This window comes from Triturus cristatus, chromosome 11 (assembly GCF_964204655.1).
Source record: "Triturus cristatus chromosome 11, aTriCri1.1, whole genome shotgun sequence".
In the NCBI taxonomy this organism is placed as follows: Eukaryota; Metazoa; Chordata; class Amphibia; order Caudata; family Salamandridae; genus Triturus; species Triturus cristatus.
Genome location: NC_140594.1, coordinates 227,488,135 through 227,509,352, shown reverse-complemented (window position 1 = coordinate 227,509,352; position 21,218 = coordinate 227,488,135). Strand labels below are relative to the sequence as shown.

The 21,218-nt window shown below is 45.3% G+C and overlaps 1 long non-coding RNA gene across 1 annotated transcript; it reads right to left on the bottom strand.

Annotated features, from left to right (window-relative positions):
- Positions 1–2,709: 2,709 nt before the first annotated feature.
- Positions 2,710–5,180, bottom strand: LOC146783946 (uncharacterized). The gene is made up of 2 exons (XR_014970526.1): positions 5,113–5,180; positions 2,710–4,141 (listed from the first exon to the last, which is right to left on the bottom strand). It is a non-coding gene; the product is annotated as an uncharacterized LOC146783946 (long non-coding RNA).
- Between the last annotated feature and the right edge of the window lie 16,038 nt (positions 5,181–21,218).

Genomic DNA, 21,218 nt, shown 5'->3' with positions numbered 1-21,218 from the left:
ATTGGGAGCACTATGCCTGCATCGTACCAGCTTCTAACCAGTTTATGCATGGCTATACGGGTTGCCTTACCATCCCATAACAGCTTATTCACTTGACCATTGATTGCAATGAAATATGTCGGGGGAATCGGGAATGGCGTATTTTGTAGGATATATATGACTCTGGGGAGCGCCATCATTTTAAAGAGGGCCGCCCTGCCCAGTAATGTGAGTGGAACAGATGGCCAGTGGATTACGTCTCAATGAAAGCGTGCCAGAGGCTTCTTAAGGTTTTCTGCAATAAAGCGCGTGTTTTGACATGTTATATAAATACCCAAATACTTAAACCCTTTGCGAGCTATTTGTATGTCACAGTTGCGCGGGAGTCGTGGGGGGTCACCCGACAATATGAAAATATGTGATTTCGCCCAGTTTATATTGTAGCCTAACACCCGTCCATATGCCGTACAAATATCCATGAGACAGTTAAGCGAGCGCGAGGGTGAGGCCAAGTACAAGAGCACATCGTCAGCATAAAGTGAGATGCGATCCTCCCATCCCATTGTCCATTTGAGCCTACGGATTACCAGGTCTTGCCGTATCCATGCCGCAAGTGGCTCTAATACTTTTGCGAATAATAGCGGCGATAGTGGACAGCTCTGCCTAGTCCCTTTACCCAGTGGGAAAGTAGTCGAGATTCGTCCATTTGCTACCACCTGCGCCATTGCTTTTGTGTATAACAATTGTACCCACCGTATGAAATTGGGTCCAAAGTCCAAGTGGTGCAGAACAGCGAACAAAAAGGGCCATTCCACCATATCAAATGCCATTCGGACATCGAGAGATAGGATAATTGCATCCTCTTCTATAGTGGATCTGCGCGCTAATACGCCATGAAGCCTTTTCAAATTCAGTGCCGTATTGCGCTGTGGCATGAATCCTGATTGATCCGGGTGGATCACTTTTTCTAAGTATGGCACCAATCGTATCACCAGAGCTTTGGCTAATATCTTTGCTTCAGCATTGATAAGGGAAATCGGCCTATACCACATGCTGCTGTGTGGTGGTTTGCCCGGCTTGTGTATTGCAACTATCGTCACCACGCGTTGATCTTCAGGAAGTTCGCATCGTTCTAGGCTGCCATGGTACGTTGAGTAAGTGGGGCACAAGTATACCAGTGGTCTGTTTATAGAACTCAACGGGAATTCCGTTTGGTCCCAGTGCTTTACCTGTATGTAAGGCGAGTATTGCCCGAGTTAGTTCTTCCTGTGTAAGAGCTGCCTCCAAGGATTGCGCTGCCTCTTGGTCGAGCCGTGGTATTTTTATGTCTTTTAGAAAGTTTATATTGTACTCTATCGTAGCTGTGGTACAGGTGTGTATACGTGTTCGTTGTGAGTCGCGAGGTGGTCAACTTTACCCTGTTGTTCTGAGGTCGTTATACCTGGCTGTATTTCGAGCTCCGCTATCCATCTACTGGCTCTCTCCTTTTTGTCTAGCCAGGCCAAGAGTTTCCCAGCCTTATCCCTTTGCTCGTATATAGTCTTCTGCGTGACTGTAAGTCTAGATTTTGTTTCTTCTCATACGAAACTTTTGTATTCTTGTTGTGCTAGTTTAAGCCTATGAATGGTATCATCGTTCATATCTGAGGCATGATTAGCTTCTACCCTTTCTAATTGCTGCTCTAGCATTTGAACTTGTCGGCGCTGTTGTCGTTTGCGATGTAAAGCCGGATTCTTATCTGTCTTACCATCACCCAGAATCCTCTCAGGTCGCCAGGATCTTTCTATCTTCTAAATGGTGTACAGGGGAGAAAATCCAACTTTAGCACATAATCAAACAAATCGAACTTGAACTCTAAAGGACTACTGACTCCGAATCTCAAATTTTAGAGATTTATTACAAAGCCAAAAATAACTGCACACACAAGCACCTCATCACGAGATTAAGAAAATAAATGGGCACTAATACAAAGAAGATTCTACGCAAGAGTCTCAGCCGACTCAGAATAAGAAGAATAGTCAGTTCCAGAAGCATGAGGCAACCAATAACTGCTCCAATCTCTATATTAGAAGTCATTAACCTAAAAAGAAAATCAGTCAGTCTATCCCTACTCTGTCTCTAAGGTGACATCCCTACTTAGAATTTTCCCCGGCAAGAGGGTAAAAGGTGTCAGAAGTGAAGACTTCCTTAGAATACACTCACTTTTCCTCAGAGCTCATTCTAAGATGCTCCTTCTAGCTCTCCATCTAATCCTCAACTGCTCAACCCACGGAGCACTGTCCCTAATTCAAAATCCCAAAATCGTAGAACACGCCCTCCGTCAAACCTCTCCAGCCAGGTCTTCCTCCGGTACTTTTCCACCGAAACTTGTATTCCTTCCAAATACGGTTAGCTTGACCTTGGGTCCCAGGCACCTTCTCCACTGAAAGTATCATCCCTGCATTACAGTATACTCCCATGTTGGCTTCTCATGCCATCCTAACTCTTAAAACAAAAGGGTTAGTCTCCCTAACAGGCTAGGTGTCCTTGCAACTGCAACAGAAACATGGGAACGAGAAACTTTCCACTTCTCTGAGATTTTCTAGCATCTCTGAAACCCAGAGCCTTTCCAAGGGTAACAATTTGCGTCCTACAATATTTAGCTAACATAAAAAACGAACAGGCCTTTCTCTTAAACGTATATGCGATCAGGCCCTTACACAATTTAAACACACATTTCTAAAATCACACTAGAAGCATCGATATTCATTAAATTGCATACATGAATAAACAAATCTACACGTGCAGAACTTAATATGGTGCACGTTTAAATCCTAACACATTACATTATACGTGAACTAATTCGTTATACATTATCTAGCATACATTCTCAAATAAACTTTTCATTAGACTTCATAAATGGCTTGATTACATTTCTATTCGCACTAATATATGCTGCTTTTAGTACTACATTTCTAAGCCACACATTAATAAAATGCTACTAAATATATGGGTGCGGACTATCAGTGATTATGGTGCACCCCTACAATTTCAGAATAACATGGCGCTCTATCATTCCCTTTCCTTTTTGGCTTCCCAATATAATATCAGACTCTATCACTCAGCCTATTTTGCCACATCCTGTTTCCAAGTGCACTATATGCGATCAGGCCCTTACACAATTTAAACACACATTTCTAAAATCACACTAGAAGCATCGATATTCATTAAATTGCATACATGAATAAACAAATCTACACGTGCAGAACTTAATATGGTGCACGTTTAAATCCTAACACATTACATTATACGTGAACTAATTCGTTATACATTATCTAGCATACATTCTCAACTAAACATTTCATTAGACTTCATAAATGGCTTGATTACATTTCTATTCGCACTAATATATGCTGCTTTTAGTACTACATTTCTAAGCCACACATTAATAAAATGCTACTAAATATATGGGTGCGGACTATCAGTGATTATGGTGCACCCCTACAATTTCAGAATAACATGGCGCTCTATCATTCCCTTTCCTTTTTGGCTTCCCAATATAATATCAGACTCTATCACTCGGCCTATTTTGCCACATCCTGTTTCCAAGTGCACATTTTTGGCCCTACTGGTGTTTTCCATTTCATGGTGACTTGCCTTTTCGCTAGCACCAACGTCAAACCAAATCTGCTAGTTACGTTTTTGCACTTAGGTACATTCCCAGTAAAGAGGTCTCGGGCGTTGCTGTTAACCCCTCTCAGTTGCCCCATTAACAAGTTGCACTAACTCACTTAAATAATTCATCAGTCCAGGGCATTGCCAAACCATATGTAAATAACCCTCCCCTCTTCTCCACATCTGGGCATACAGCACACGCCCCCCTTGTAATATTTGTTAACTCTGCTAGGAGTCATGTATTATTTGCTTATGTAATATAAATGGATATGTTTGAAGCGGGCATTCCAGGATATTATCGGGGAATTTCCGAGTACGCAGTCCCATTCCTCTTCGCCATTAGGTGTATGTTTGTCCACTGCCCACTTTCCATCAACATGTTTCATTTGGGCTTGGCTGGCCTGTGTAGAGCATGGCGCAGGAGAGTCACTGCCTTAAGTCTGCGGCTGTTAGTGGAAAAAACATGTCAGCCCCTGGTGTGTGTGAGTGGGTCAGTATTCCCTTCTTCCTGTGCGAAAAAGAAAGGCCATGTTAATAATTAACGCACCTGATGTTGATACATTCCAATTATCATAACACCTATCTTAATAGAGAATGATTAGCTCAACATTTCCTGACATATGTTCATTAAATGGAATACATTTTCATAATAATCAATGAACAGTATGAAAGTTAAACATTTATGGATATTTCCTTTCAAGACCAATCTACACTGCAACCTACTAACAATGTGCTTGTGATCTATTTATGGTGGGTGCCTTGCTCTGCTACAGTCTTGAGCAGTTCTCTTTAAAACCGCTGTTGTGGAGTTTCAAGTGGAGAAATGCAAATTGTGCAATTATCAGATGCGTTCATGGTCTGTAAACCTGGCAGCTCACATTGGACTGCCAAGAGAAATGTCCCTGCACTCCGGAATTCAGATTTCACGCAAGAAGGCAGACGGGCAGAGAGGAGTGTGCAGGCAAGCCAATATTGCTTATCACTGTTATTAAAAATACAATTAATCGACCACCAAAAAATATTATGAAAAAACATTAGTGTTTAGTTTGTTGTACCCCTCTAACAGATGGGGCTCGTGGAGCCTGCGTGTATGGCATGCTGCCAGTTTTCTAAATAGGTTTGCAATCTGCCGTCTTTCTTGTGTTTACTCTTCCAAGAGGAGTGTGTGCAGTTTCAATACGTGTGAGGGAGGAGCGGCTGCCACCCTCCCCAGTGCATCATAGCTACACAGGAAACAAGACCAGTACACAGAACTGAGATGAAGCGACTCGAGTTCTTAGAGTTCGGCTGGGGGTTGCTCGTCACAAAGGTGACAGATATCCCGTCTGCCGTGTTACAAGTGCATTAGATCCAATGGCACTTGTAATATGGATGACGCAGAAGCAGCTGGTGTGGGGGCGGAGTGGTGAATCGGTGGGTGACGGGGAGGAGGGGGGAGGAAATAGACAATATAGATTAAAAACAATACAAAGAATTTACCTGCCGCCCGACGCTCGTTTCTGTGTCCTCACTGCTGCAGGCTCTGAACGCGGTCTCCTTCCTCCTAGTGCTCTCCTCAGCTGACTCGGGCAGAACGGGAAGGACTTCCACCCAAGTACAACGCAAAACCAGCCAATCCTGGAGCTGCAGTGGCTGGAGCAGGCTAAACCAGCCCTCATTTTGAGACCGGGGGGCCTGTGGCTGCAATCCCTCAGCTGTTTCTCAGCCTGGAAATTGCAGGCTCTGAAGTGCGCAGGTCAGATTGGTCGGCTCTAGGCGGCCGGCCAATCTAACCTGCACACTGGCAGGGGGCTGCATTACTATTACAATCGCACTGATCAGCCCCACCCCCTGCCATCGCGCTGTAACAGCGCGAGCCTCGGACACATTGATAAAATGGTATTTATTATCATTTTATAAATGTGTGTGCCTGCTGCACTCGCAGCAGAGGGGGCGACGCTCCTCCGCCATAATGGAGGAGCCGCCGCTGGGAGGACGGGATAGCCGTTACGTTTGTGACGAGTAACCTGTCTGGAGAATTCTAAATCAGGCCCTTAGTCTCAATGCATAATGAAACCACAAGAGGAAAAAGACACACACGACACACAGAGACAGAAGAAATATGGAAAACGGTTGCATTTTAGTAAAATGTTGGCGAAGGGCAGTGTTCAGTAATTTTGTATGTCCAATTTCCATGATATATCACATAAAAAAGCTTAAGGGCCAGCTAATAACCGAATGCTTGAGGGTGGAGGCACGAGGGGGCCTGCAAATGTCAGCCACCCGTTATTTTTGCCCGACCCAAATCCGAGGTTCTGAGGCCACCAGGTAATCAGCATTTATTGAGCATTTGCTTATTAATGAAAAAACTTGTCATAAATCTGGGTAGGTCGGGTCTCGACACCATCAAGAGAGTCTGTGTCCTGGGCTCCGTTCTGGAGCACACTGAGGGCTAGTGCCTCAGATCAGTACCAGAGCCACAATGACTGTGAGTCAGGGTTGGGTTTAGGGAGGTGGGACGGTGTCACTGCACCAGACGCAGAGCTGGAGGGGCGCTGCATCTTGAAATTATTTACAGGATTAAAAGCACTTGCTTGAAAAAATTTCAAAATAACTCTGGTGATAAATGTACATGTTGGGGAGATTAGAGTTTTGTCTAGTGGAAATTTGGACTCATCATAAAGTAGCGTAGAGAGTTAATGGGCCTAATGTAAAGCACATGTCACAAAGATCCTGTTGTTACTTGAAGTTTATAAGTATCAATCCTTCTAATATAGCACAGTGAGCTATGAACTGCCATAAAGGAGCTGAATGCAAACTGCAAGGCATAGGTTTAGAACCTTATGTTTTTTTCCCTGGTCCTTCTCTGCTAAAAGTGTTCGTTTGTGTAGAAATACATTATAATTTGTAAAGCCAACCACAGTGTCAGTGGTGGCTGGTGAACTTTCAAAGTGGTGAGCATAAGACTAAATCATTAATTTGCATGTGTGAGTGAAGCGAGCAAGCACAACTGTCCCAAAGGGTGCACAGAGGGTTCTATTACACAGAATTTTGTTTAACAAATGCCCAAAAGATGCATCTATATGACACCATATCTCAGAAGTTATTTTAAAGTACTGCAGCAGATCTCTTAAGTCTTCCTAAAATAAATTTCTGGGACTTCAGTCTCATTGAAATAGTTGTAAAATCCTCTCACCCCCAAAATCTAGGATATTGATTCAAGCTTCAGAGAGAATGAGAAAAACAATATCTTTTTCTATTCGACTCGACTATGATCTTTTTGATGAGTCGGTGCCCCCTTTTTGAGTATAAGTCGAATTGGACACCATTTGTATCATTGAGACCAGACGTCTATATTGGCTGTTTCTTTGGCAGATATTGTTGTGAAAATGTTGGTTATCGAGCCATTCGTTCCTGATGATAGTCAAGTTCCATTATAAGACATACATTGGACATCTTTATGTATCTGGGAATTTTTGGGAAAATAATCAATATAGAAATATGCAGCTATATGGACATACAAATATTTGAAATCAAGGGTGGTCGGTGTGCCACCAGCTTGCCCTGAAGAAGTCCTCAGTCAACAGGACAAAACGCGTCAGCTGATGAAGAAAAAGCAATACCGCTATTGATTAAAATGAAACAATAAAAATGGAAGATTGAAACGTTAAGAACACAATCTACTCTCATTATCTTTGTATGATCACTGACTTTGATTTCTTTGCTGCGGATGTTTTGTGGTGCTTAAAAACATATTTGCGATTGTTTGTATTGTATCTCCTTCAGTGGGGAGGTACCCCTGGGCCGGGGGTCCCTTTGGTTTTTATAGCACGCTATTCATCATCCTTATTCTATAGGTGATTCACGGTACAGGTGCTGCCATGTGTGTATGGTCCACTGCTCTTTGTTTTTGTATTGCCCATGCCATTAATATTAAACTTACTTTTACAAACACATTGCATCCTGTTACAGATGTAAAACTTCCACTGAAGCAGTCAGTGAACTCATAAAAGCACAGTGAAGCACCCATTGACTTATCCCCAAAAACTGGTTCTCTACTGCACTGGGTAGGGCTCTCCAGTGCTTCCTGAGCATGCTGGCTATGTCCAGAGTGGCAGTGCTTTAATCTCAACCGTATGATTTACAAAATGTTTATAAAACATGTACCTGTCTTAACTACTTTTACAAATGTTAGGCATTTCATATATATGTAATGAAGCTGAACATTAAGGTGAGCAATCAGGCTTTCACATTATGCACACTTTCGAGCAGCCCTTTCATATCTCTGCATAAATGGCTTAGTTCCCAACCCTGCTAAATGTGAGGGACATGCGCACTTTCTGCCAATAAGGAAGTAATACTTTGGCAAACACAACAGAAAGACCTCTCAAAAAACCTCAACAAATCACAGGAGGCATCTCCAAGCTTCCACCTCACCTATTCGCAAAGAGAGCTTCTGGCTTGCCTCACATTTTACCTCCCATTGGCTGATTTGATCCAGAGGGGCCAATGCCAGCACTTCCCAGCAACTTCCTGCACAATCATTCAGTGGCAGGTAGGTGACCCGCTGGTTGGTTTAGAATTGAGGTGGCCACATTTAGAAACCTCTCCAAAATTAATATGAACTGTCTAGTTGTATTTACATTCAATTCTGGTACATTGTATTTTATTACAAATTTTAGACTCCAAATAAATCGGCATAGGACAAGGTACTTAAAACAAACATGGTACAACTCTGGGTAAATCCATCACTGAAATATATGGCATATTATAACACACACACTGATATTTACACATTGCTTATCAATAGCTCATATGGAGAGCACCGTACGTTGCAGTGACATTGAGATAGAAGCTATGGGCCCGATTCTGATGAGGTTTGGAAAGCTTCCCAACCGAATGGGTTTGGGAATGGTTTCCAACCGAATCGGGAGAGTCCAACTAACCGAGTACGGTGCATCTGGATGCTTCCAGATATGATTTGGTTGGACTCCCATTGACTTCAATGAGAGCCTTTGTTCCGACTGAATGCATGGGCTCCCATTGAAGAAAGGACTGGCTGGGGAAAATCGGGCACTCTGTGGCGGGCACCCCCTGGTGCCTGCCAAACTGTGCATGGCTGGTAAGGGAAGACCCATGGGTACCCCCACGGGCCCGATTGGGAAGGCTCCAGGTGCAGGGGGGCCCACTACGGGCCCTCAAAGTCTGATTCCGACTGCCAAATCGAGTCCGTGGCACGATTCAGAAAGGCTGTCCAAACACAGCATCGTACTCGGTCGTTTAGAAACGCGGCTGACAGGGACATACAATTCTGCTCCTGATGGCTTGGTCATTCCAAATGCCGTTGGGTTTGGATTGGGATATTCCTAACGCCTAACTCGCATCATACTTGATCGGTTGGAAACCTTTCCGAGTTGGAAAGACACATTACCGATCCGAATTGGACAGAGCAAATGCCGTTAGGAGGCCTTTCTAACCACATCAGAATCAGGCCTTATGTCTGAGAAAGGGTCATAAAATAGGTTAGTATTGTTGCTGGCATAGAGCAGTGTCGGCCTGTAGCAACATACAATTTAAGTCCTGGTGCTCATTCTTTTTTTGAAATACAAATTAAATAGTGGTCCGTGGTTTAAAACAGGAGTTCCCGATCATCCAAGATGCCTTTGAAGCTCAGTTACCTACATTGAAATGTCTTAATGAATGTGCAAGTAAGGCCTTCAGTGGTTTGCACACACCCTAACCTCAACATCCTAATGCGTTCACATATTGTTTGCCACTTTTCTTGTTTGGGTCAGTGCTCTACACATATTGTTGATTGATGTTAGCTGTGGTGCCACTTCAGGTGTAAGTAGTCTAACCCCAAATAAAAAAGACATTTTACCCTACGTTTTGTTTACATACCATTGGTGGATGTGAACTAGAATTCTCCCAAGGCAACTCCTCGCTGTTTAGTTCAGATTGCCCTCACCCTCCCATCACCAAGTCCTCCTCTTACTATTCCGCAATGGTCAGCATCCCGGGCATCCCTGGAGCCTGCCTCATGCTGTATCTGCCCTATTGACACCCTGCACTACATTTTAAATTGAACAAATAAGTGGCACACATCAGGTTTCTGCTGTCAGACAGGATTTTCTGGGATTTAAGTACAACACTACCAATACAATAAGGGGTCAGATTTACTGCCAAGCAGATGCAGCATTCTGTCACCATATGAAGCCACAGCTGTACACTAGTCCATCTTTGTTTGAAAATGAGTGCTGAAAAGCAAATCGAGGTACAACTGCTGTGCCTCATTGTTTTTGGCACGATTAATCACTGTTTGAGTAGCGCTTGCCCCTACGTTAATTATGCTTCATAGCAGAGTAGATAAATCTTTGTGCTACTAAGCAATGTAGAGAAATCTTTGTATTATTATGACATTCAGGTTATTGGGCTCAGATAGGTGGAAGGCTAAGATGTTTATGGACTGATTTTATGCTTTCCACCTGTAACTCACACAATGTGCTCTGGAGCAGTTTCTTTAAAACGTTGGCCTCTGATGACATGTTAATTACTAGCAACATACGCCTTTCAATGAAGGATTTCACATGCAATGTCAATAAATGCTACAGTTTATGGCCCCTTAAGGTCAAACGGAGCTATCAATCAATCAATCAAGAAATTTGTATAGCGCGCTACTCACCCGGAGGGTCTCAAGGTGCTTGGGGGAGGGGGGTCCGCTACTGCTCGAACAGCCAGGTCTTGAGTTGTTTCCTGAAGGAGAGGTGGTCTTGGGTCAGATGGAGGTGGATGGGGAGGGAGTTCCAAGTCTTGGCTGCCAGGTAGGAGAAGGATCTTCCTCCCGTGGTGGCTCTTCAGATGCGTGGAACGGCGGCGAGGGCGTGGCTGGTCGATCGTAACTGGCGGGTGGGAGTGTAGAAGGTCAGGCGGTCGTTGAGGTTCCTGGGGCCCAGGTCGTGGAGGGCCTTGTGTGCGTGGGTGAGGAGTCGGAACATGATTCTCTTGCTGACGGGGAGCCAGTGCAGGTCTCTCAGGTGTCCGGAGATGTGGCTGTGTCGGGGGATGTCCAGGATGAGTCGTGCGGAGGCGTTCTGGATGCGTTGGAGTCTTTTCTGTAGTTTGGCTGTGGTTCCGGTGGAGAGGGTGTTTCCGTAGTCCAGTCGGCTGGTGACGAGTGCCTGGGTGACCGTCTTCCTGGTTTCGGTGGGGATCCATCGGAAGATCTTTCGGAGCATGCGTAGGATGTTGAAAAATGACGATGAGACGGCGTTGACTTGTCTGGTCATCGAGTGGGAGGAGTCCAGGATGAAGCCCAGGTTGCGTGCGTGGTCCGGTGGTTTGGGTGCGCTGCCCAGGGCAGGGGGCCACCAGGAGTCGTCCCAGGCAGAGGGTGATGATCCAAGGATGAGGACTTCTGTCTTGTCTGAATTCAGTTTCAGGCGGCTGTTCATCATCCACTCGGCTACGTCTTTCATCCCTTCGTGTAGATTGGTTCTGGCGGTGGCGGGGTCGTTAGTGACGGAGAGGATCAGCTGGGTGTCGTTGGCATAGGAGATGATGTTGAGGTTGTGTTGGCGTGCGATGGCCGCGAGGGAACTCATGTAGATGTTGAAGAGAGTGGGGCTGAGTGATGATCCTTGTGGTACGCCGCAGATGACTTCGGTGGCCTCGGATCTGAACGGGGGGAGGCGGACTCTCTGGGTTCTTCCGGCGAGGAACGAGATGATCCACTCCAGTGCCTTCTCTTAGATTCCAATGTGGCTGAGGCGCTGCACTAGGGTGCGGTGGCAGACAGTATCGAACGCTGCGGAGAGGTCCAGGAGGATGAGGGCCGCTGTTTCCCCATTGTCGAGCAGGGCTCGGATGTCGTCAGTGGCTGCGATGAGGGCGGTCTCGGTGCTGTGGTTGGCTCAAAAACCGGACTGCGAGTGGTCGAGGGATCCGTTCGTCTCAAGGAAGGCGGCAAGCTGTCTGTTGACGGTCTTCTCGATGACTTTGGCGGGAAAAGGGAGGAGCGAGATGGGGCAGTAGTTCTTGAGGTCAGTGGGGTCCGCTGATGGTTTCTTCAGGAGGGCGCTGAGTTTGGCATGCTTCCAGCTCTCCGGGAAGGTGGCGGTGTTGAAGGAGCAGTTGATGATGTCCCGGAGTTGGGGTGCGATGACGGAGTCTGCCTTGTTGAAGGCGTGGTGGGGGCATGGGTCGGTTGGTGATCCGGAGTGGATGGTGTTCATCGTGTGGATGGTGTCTTCGGAGGGTGGTAGTGGGGGGCGTCGGTTCGGTGGTTGGGTGCGTGGTATGTGCACCAAAGCTGTTGTGTATGTCGGCGATCTTGCTGTGGAAGAACGTGGCGAGTGAGTCGCAGAGGTCCTGTGAGGGAGTGATGTTGTTGTTTCCGGCGCTGGGGTTGGAGAGCTCTTTGACGATGCTGAAGAGTTCCTTGCTGTTGTGGGCGTTGTTGTCTAGTCGTTCTTTGAATGCTGTCTTCTTGGTGGTGTGGATCAGCTGGTGGTGTTTGCGCGTGGCGTGCTTGAGGGCGGTCATGTTGTGTGTAGTCGGGTCTTTGCGCCAGGCTTTCTCGAGGGTATGGTAGTTCTTCTTGGAGTTCTTGAGATCGTCGTTGAACCAAGAGGCTATCTTACTGCCGGGCCTGCTGGGATGGTTTTTCAGTGGTGCGAGGTCATCCGCGCAGTTGGCGATCCACTGTGTGAGGTTGTTGGCTGCTTGGTTGGGGTCCGGTGTGCTGGGGGGAGGGTTCTGGCTCAGGGATGTGGTGAGCTGGTCGGTGGTGATCTTGTTCCAGCTCCTGCGGGGAACCTGTTGCGGGTGGTGGTGGGTCGTGGTTCTCCTGAAGCTGAAGTGGACGCAGCTGTGGTCTGTCCAGTGTAGTCCGGTTGAGTGGCTGAAGGAGATCTGCTTGCTGGAGGAGAAGATGGGGTCGAGCGTGTGGCCGGCGTAGTGGGTGGGGGTGTTCACCAGTTGCTTGAGTCCGAGGTTGGCGAGGTTCTCCAGTAGGGCGGCGGTATTGCTGTCATTGTTGTTCTCCAGGTGGAAGATGAGGTCCCCTAGGAGGATGTAGTCAGCGGAGGAGAGGGCGTGCACGCTGATGAAGTCTGCGATGTCTTCGCTGAATTGTGTGTGAGGTCCTGGGGGTCTGTAGATGAGGGTGCCTCTGAGTGTGGTCTTGGGGTCGGTGTGTATCTGGAAGTGTAGATGTTCGGCGGCTGTGAGGGTGTCGTCGGAGTTGGTCGTGATGCGGATGGTGTTCTTGTGGACGATGGCGATGCACTTCGGGATTCCAGCCACAAACTACAAACTAATATCTGACAGGAGGGCACGGACGCAGTTAAACACTGCAAATCACTTTTATGGCTTGCTGAGAGATGAAACAGGTGCATGCATTTTGAGCACTTTATTCTGGAAATATATAAGTTTTTATTTCCCTTAACGGAGGTGCAAGGAAGCATGGCGCAGCTTCTTTGTTTGGTTGGTCAGAGGGTGGGGTTAACAGTGAGGCTTACTGAACTGTGATTGATGTGTAGCCCTGGCTTCTGCAGAGCTGAAGCCCACAGGTCCCAGGGCTAACTTTATTAGCGGCTGAGGTCTTTCAGCAAGAAATACAATGGCTTTGCCGAGTTGGTGATGTCATGAGCCTCAGGGCTGTGAGTTTGTCAGCCCAGCAAATCTAGGATTGCTGGCGCATGTTCAGAGTGCATGATTTGTACCTGCCATAAACCTGGCTTGCGAGTTGTGAATGCTGCCTGAAGTCAATGTCTGCACAGCAGACAGCCTGAGGCAGTTTACTGGCAGAAATACATTTTGACTCTTAATTATAGAATAAAAAACACAACTAGGGGGCAGAAAAAGGATGAGGGTGTGGCCCCTCCCCCCATATAAATGAACCGCCACTGCACGGTGTTACATTTTAAATCCTGAGTTTGTGTTTCTCCAGTCCAAGCCCTCTTAAAATATACTGCCAACCATGGTCGTCATTTGGGGGCAGTCAGGGGTTGCAGCTGTGACCTCTAGCTTGCTTCTGATACTCCTGGTACTTCTTTGCGACCCCTGGCCTCAGAGGGGGAAACACATTTGCCTCCTTTGAGGCCAGGAGTCGCAAAGGAAGTGCCAAGAGAAGCATGGAGCAAGCTAGAGGTTACACCTGAGACCCCTGACTACCCCCAAAGGACGTCCTTGCTGCCCACCCTGTTGTCTGAATTGTCTAATGTAACATATCCTATACACTGATTTACACACTTTTATTTGGAGGTTTTATATAGTGCAAACTCAACCCGAAGGTATTGGAGCGCTTTACATGCACAAGGACACATTCATTTTTGGTAGGCACGGAGAGATTAAGTGATTTGCCCAGAATCACAGGATGTTGGGCCGATGCCCGAACCTGGTACCCCAGCTCCAAAGTCGACAGCTCTGGCCAGTGGGCCACATCCTCTCCTCACACTTGTATGATCCATTGTCTCTGTATAATGTGTGTGTGTTATACAGTGCTCTGGCATCTTACATTGGTATAAGTAGCTCTACAAAAGAATTGTAATACATGTTGCTGTGTAAACTGAGTCTTTAGCTCAACTCTACAAGGTTTGTTTTCACACCACGCGTGACACAAGGTAACTTAGTTCATTTAATGCCCAAAAGCTTGAATGTTAAAGATAGGTTTTTGTAGCGCCGCAGAACCCCACCTAATAAATAGTTGAAGTTGTGTCAATGCTTTTGGATTACTGATAAGGGTGGGCGGAAATTGCGTAATAGCGAAAACGCAAAAATTATCGCGAACACGCGGAAATAGACGCAGAAGTTTTTGTCCCGTCCGTTCACGATGTTTTTTGCGTGATCGCGTTGGAAATGTGTCGCCAACTTGCCCATGCGGTCGCTAATGGGCGCAGCCATCTTGTTTTCACTTGTCTCGCCTGCTCGCGATGCTATTTCCTGTTCCGGGTCGTGCAATGCATGCTCGCGCTTGTGCGCGTTAGGTATTTCCTGTTTGGGAACGTGTATTGCGTGTTCGCGATGCTTTTTGCGTGCTCGGGGGAAAATATCTCGCAAACTTGCCCATGCGGTCGCAATGGGCGCGGTCATCTTGTTTTTCACTCTATGCTATGGTTCTGGGGCCTGCTTTTCAATCCTTCCTCTATCTTTTCAATCCTTTGTTTCTGAAAACCTTTTTTTGATCTTTTTTATTTATTATCTCTCTCTCTATTTTCCTGAGTCTCTATTTTTTGTTTTTGTCTACTTTTTGTGTGTTTTTTAACTAATTTTTCACTCTTTTTCTATTACCTGCTTTTTTCATTTCTTTTACTTACTTTTTAAATTTTTACCTTTTCTTTACCGCCCCCCGCCTACCCCAGAACCATGGCAAAGGGCCACAGGGGGCATCGCAGCCTGAGCCGCGACCGCCTTCCTTGCGGAAGGCAGTGCCCACAAGGAGTGCAGGCACGGGCCTTATTTGGGGAGGTGGAGTTAGCTGCACTGGTTTTTTTTGTGCAGCGCCACCTCCCCTTAACCCTGGCAGCAGGCGGCAGTCCTTGGTCCGGGTCCGGGCTCCCGGAGCATCAGCAGCGTTGGGGAAAGGTGCGCCGGGCAGTGTTTCGCTGCTCGGGTGTCCGGCGCAGCCAGAACCAGCTGATGCACCGGTGGTCCGATATCCTGGACCGGGAGCAGGACCTGCTGGACCTGCTAGGAGTGGAGGTCCAGGGTCTTGGTAAGTAGCTATTTCATTATTACTACTTTGTGTCTGTTCTTCTGCTCTGTGTTATATATTGCGAATATTTTTTTCCGACCAGCTAGAATGCTGCTGCTTACATACATTATAGGTAATTTACTTTTAAAAGTCTTCTGTGATTGTTATAACACTGGTGCTCTGCGCTACTAATCTTGTTATTTGCAACTTTGCGTTTGCGCTCGTTTTGCGTGATTATGTAAGAGTTTATTTTAGAAAACTTAAGTTAGGTAATGCTAGAGTGACTCTAGTCCTTCCTTTGTCCTGTCACTAAGAGATAGGGGTGGATTGATACTTAGGTTTAGTTACTTATTATACGTTTGTAATTTTTTAGTGGTCTGTGACGCCCCCTCTATTACGTCACGTGCTGCTGAGTGCTGCTAGTGCTTACCCCAGTCCTTAGTAGAACCTTTTGTAGTTTGTTCAGTGAGTGCTAATAGGCTTAGCACTAGCAGAACATCTGCATCAACCAACCAACAATTTTGTGTATGCAAAAATACAGGCATATGTCCTCCATTTATGCATTTTTGAGGACTAAAAGAAGTGGAAATGCTTACTTAATGTACAATTGGCACGCCTTGAATAGGTGGGCTCGGTCAGGTGGTACGTACTACTTAGGCTTAGTTAGTATTCTGGAATCAGAATGGAACACTGGATTAGCGTAGATAAATAATAACTAGTCGGTCCGCGAATCCCCAGATACTACTTGTCGACCAGATTAGATAGGTCAATTTTATTGCAACTGTTGTTTACACAAATGTTTTTTTGACAGTCTTATGAAAATATTGTATTTGTTTCACACCAATCATCAATGTTTGTCTCTTTTTTTCTTATATCTTTCATGATCAGCACACAGGGGCAAGAAGACGGGGGCAGAGTTGGCGGGAGCAGTTCCAGTCGGACAGGAGGACCAGAACGAGGGCTCCTCTGCTGGCCCCAGTAAGTCTTCCTGTTTTTAATATTAATTGTTATTCACTAACTTTTACTGCACTGTATTTTCTTTCCCGAACTATTGTTTCCATTTCCTAATGCTATTTTTTACCAACAATTACCCTTCGATCTAGACTATCTGTTTCTAGATTCTTGTTATCCCTGCCTCTAACTGCCTCTGCTATGACTCTCTGTACTACTACTTTTAGTCTGTCTGTAGCTAAGCATGCCCAGTTGGCCACTCTTTATTTAAAAGGTTTTAAATAAAACTCAGATTCACCAGTAGCTCTAACCATTGATGAGTCTAGTCCTTTGGGTTGTCCTCTTGTACTCCTTCTATTCTTCTTAATCTTTGAGGCTTTATTAATCTTGATGTTTTTCGACAATTCCCACCAACAAAATGCCCAACCAGATTTTACTATTTTGATAGGATAGGACATACTACTACTAGGGATTTTCCACATACAGAACATTGCACAAGAAAATAGGATGTTGGTGATGGGAGGTTGGACCTTCCTCACACTCACACCTCAATCAGAACAGAACCCACCACAATCCCCTGCCCGACTAGTTATACTAGTGTTTTATTACTATTGGCTCTCCGAACCCCCCCAAGATACCCAATGAGTAGACAACCCAGAAAATAACACTCCCGACCTCTCAGTCGTGGAAGCAATGCACATCACAGTTTGCACACCCTTCCTTTCGCTCGCTCACTCGTGTAAGTCCATCCACACCAAATACCACCGAGTCCATGTAAGTTCAAAAATTTTATTTGCAACTGACAAGCTCTGTACATTGTTCTATAATGCAGCACCAACAGCAAAATGCATAAGATTAAAACTATGAACATTGTTGTACTTAGTTACACTTACAACAACTACAAGTCCATAGAACGAAGAAAAGAAAAAGCGAAATCATGACTAATAATAAGTGAACAGTGGTGGAAGCACCACCATCCCCTTTGTAGGAATAGGAATATAGTTTATATTAAATTATAAATGAAGATCTGAGCGAATTCTGTGGACCCCTCACCTTAGAAGAAGCTAGTACTGGTTACATCATAAGCTCTGCAAAGCTCTGGTTCGTAGAATGCAATCTTCCGTCTGTTAGGAGAAAAATGGTGCGCGTTAGTATATTGCAAGCATTTCTCAGTCGTGGCAAAAAGTGTAGCATTTGGGATAAGCAATATGGACTAACACCAGAACTCCATAACAAAGTGGCTTTTTTTGATTGACCTTGTACGCAGCGCCAAGACAGTAGCAGTATGAGCTCATGTGGGCTCAAAGGCGTCACTCTTTATACAACAAGCTGCGAGGTAACGACGCGTGTGCTAAAATAAAAGACACAAAGTTAAAATGGTAGCATGGCTCGGGCTAACTAGAACAAAGACTAGAATGACTCTAGGGACCATATAACTACTAGTGTCTTCTCTACTACTACCTGATTTGTACTAGTGATGTATGTTGTATATGTATGTATTACTATTAACTCATCTTTCAATCTTGCTATTGAAAAATAGGGGGAGGTGGACATGACACCTAAAAAATGTGTAATGTTTTTCAAGGCGCACTACCAACCACCAGTGCCGGGGCCAGTGGCGACGCGGCTGCTGACGGAGGAGAGGAGGTGGCAGTTGCAGGCGGAGCTGCAGGGGGTGAGCCAGCAGCAGTGGTGGGCGGTGGTAAGTTAGATTCCTAATCCTTACTTATTAACATTACACTCACTGCAAGGGTGTACTGTATAATCCTGTACAGTTGACTTACTAAGTAAGAGGTTGTTGTGAACGGTTGAAGACACCCTTTACTTAGCATTAGTGGCAGGAGTGTTGAGTAACCAATGGCCTCTTCTATCTGATGATTTCAACTCAGCTGTGAAAGTTTTATGGAGAAGACTAAAAGTCAGATCAGATGACCTTGATGGATGGGTTGAACGAATAGGGAAAGAAGAGTGGAAGGAAGAAGGACGGGCGAGATTTAAGATTTATGACTGGCAGAGAAGGATTTGTGGGATGCATACAGCATGCATACTGGTGGCTGATAGGAATCAGATGCATGGTTGGTTGAATGCCTGAAACTCCCACAAATGTTAAAGTCCAAGAAAGTGAGAGGATAGATAGTACATACCACAAATATTATGTACTTGCTAGTGCTACCGTGACACCATGTGTAGAAATACTTGTCTTACTGCTTTGCAAAGAGTATATTTTACAATAGTCTTGTTTTTTCTTCTTCATATATAGCTACTCCTTCCAAGGGGAAACCTGACCGGAAGGAGTTAGTAGACAAAGCACGGCGCCGGAAACAGGAGGTCATACAGACCGAATATCGTCAGCTGGTGGTCCTGGAAGAGGAGGAGGAGGAGGCAGCAGCAGCTGCAGCCTCCTCCAATGCCCCGGGCCCCAGCCACCGCACTCCAGTGGTATGGCGCCACCGTCTGGCAGCCACCCCCCGCCACCCCTCCATCAGTGCTGCCCCCCCCAGTGGATGAAACTGCCGCGCATTGAAGCACCGCGTTGCCCGCCTGGAGGAGCAAGTTCGTGTCCTCCTGAAAAAAGCCCACCGAACTTAGACCCTGTTATTATTGCCCCTATTTTAATTATTCTTGGGGTGAGTGGGATCCGGTCGTTGGGTTTTCTCTTTTGGAAAATTGGACATTTTCTTTACGGACATTGGTTGGTGTTAGGGAGAGGGGTGGGTCAGGTGTGGGATTTTTTTTACATAGTTTATTTTTGTTAGGGTATTAAATAATATATTTCTACTTAAGTTTACATATGATGTTGTTAATGTTTTCTGGGTGGGGTTACTGTTTTACTTCACACTGTATCCTTCTTTCCTTGCTGCTGCAGGGACGCCCACAGCCAGTGTTTGATTTTAATAATTGGATGACTTTGTAAGACAGAAACAAATAGATGCGGCACCCCTCACTGAGTGACTTGTCCTACTAGTACTGTCAGTCTCTTCTACTCTAGGCACTCTGCAACTGGACTCAAAGGGGTGTGTGAAATTGAATTAATGAAAACATGTCCATTATTAATTATGCCTCCCCCAAACTTCTCTTACCGTTGCTTGATGTTTAACTTAGGCACAGCGATGGCTGCATGGTGATGATGGTTTTCTTTCCTAACATGCCATGGTTGTGGTGGTGGTAGTAGTAGTAGTAGACACTGGCAGCACCATTTGCCAAAAAAGAAAATGAGACAGTCAGTAGCCTGAGGGAGACTCTTTGAGGAGTAGTAGAATGAAGTACAGTACAGAACTTACTGCCAAACAATAATATGCCCAAATACAACAAAACATAATGCTGGTGGGGATAGCCTAGTAGTACACAGAGTTATAAACTCTAGTTGTGTCGAGTCACTTGACTAGGCCTACAGTACACTGGACACAAGCGTAACTGTTAGTGCTGTGTAGGAGGATGACAACAAATGAAATCCATTAAGCCAATCAATGCCGGGAATAAATGCTGATGTATTAGCCGGTTCCTTTGGTAAAAGAATTACCTCACAAATATACTGCTCATGGGTGGGCAACCAGAAGAAGATCCCCGCCCTGCCTTGAAATTGAAGCACTGTTGCTTTTGCCACATCCGCCCCAGCAAGCGTGTGATAAATTATTGGTGTACATTTAATGTAGTCATACCTCAATAAGTCACACAGCCCGGGGGAAGAGGGTTAGGGTTTGTTGAATGGTTGGGAAGGGGGTTTTGGGGAAAGGTTTGAGAAAGAAAAACAGTATGCATGGACAAACATCAAACGACAGAAGCTTTGTAGACTACCATATCCATATCAATATGTTAAGGGAGAAAAAGGAAATGCATGCATGATGATTGATGATAAGGAGAGACCCGGATTACATACAGTTAGTGTTCAGTGTTACCGGGCTTACTTTTACAGACAGCAAATACAATTTTAAAATATCTGTAGGGATGAATTATAGACAGAGAGCAAACCTAATGATAATAATAGTAATAACAACAAGAACACACTGTTGTAATGATTGTACACAAAAACATTAATCAAATTATTTAAAAGATGTAGAAAGTTGATACTGTTACTGTGTTATCCTGGTCAAATGGTGAGTTGAATCTCTGCATTCCTCTTGGTCCTCCCTTCCATGGATGCTCCGTCTATCAATCTTGGGTGACGCCACTGCCTGCCTGGCAGATGTAGATTCATTGGTAAGGTAAGTGTGCATTGTTTTCCCAAGTATAGCACAGGGTAAGGCCTGGCCTGTAATTGGAGATGCAAAAACAAAAGGGATATTGAGATTGAAACCAAGTTGAAAAAAATAGACAAGTTAATGGCGTAGTGCAACAAGAACACTTTCCGAGGCGGCATGGATGCATCATCTCTACTCTAGTCTGTTTCCAGCATTAACCTACAACACCAACAGGATAGAGCAGGCCCACGGTGACGGCACCCTTTGCACATCCTCCATTTAGTGTACATGTTTTGAAAGCGTTGAACAAAGCACATATCCAGCAACATAGCATTTTACAATTTACCGCAGTCATACCACTGCTACACTTGACTCCACCGCTACACAGATATTTAGGTCTGATGTGGTTGTTGTTTACTTGTTTACCTTATATGCCACTCATGAAACAGCCTGACTTATGCCATCAATCATCTTCGATCCGTGTACTGAGTGACTGTGAAGATACTATGTCACTGTGGTCATCATGATGGTGTTGTTCAACTCAGTCTGGGTGTACCAAGTGAGTCCCCTTCCTATATTCAAAATGCAATGTATCGGCCTGCAGTAGAAGTACAAATTTGGTATTAAAAATACAAGAAGGGAAAAGGGACTTGAGTTACTTTTAGTGTGTAGATTATTACATAAAGTACACAATGAAGTAACTTTATGCACAATAAACAACAACAAAATCACTCAGTCAGCGTCCAATGCATGGCATCATTCAGTACCTGTTCCTTCTCATCTTC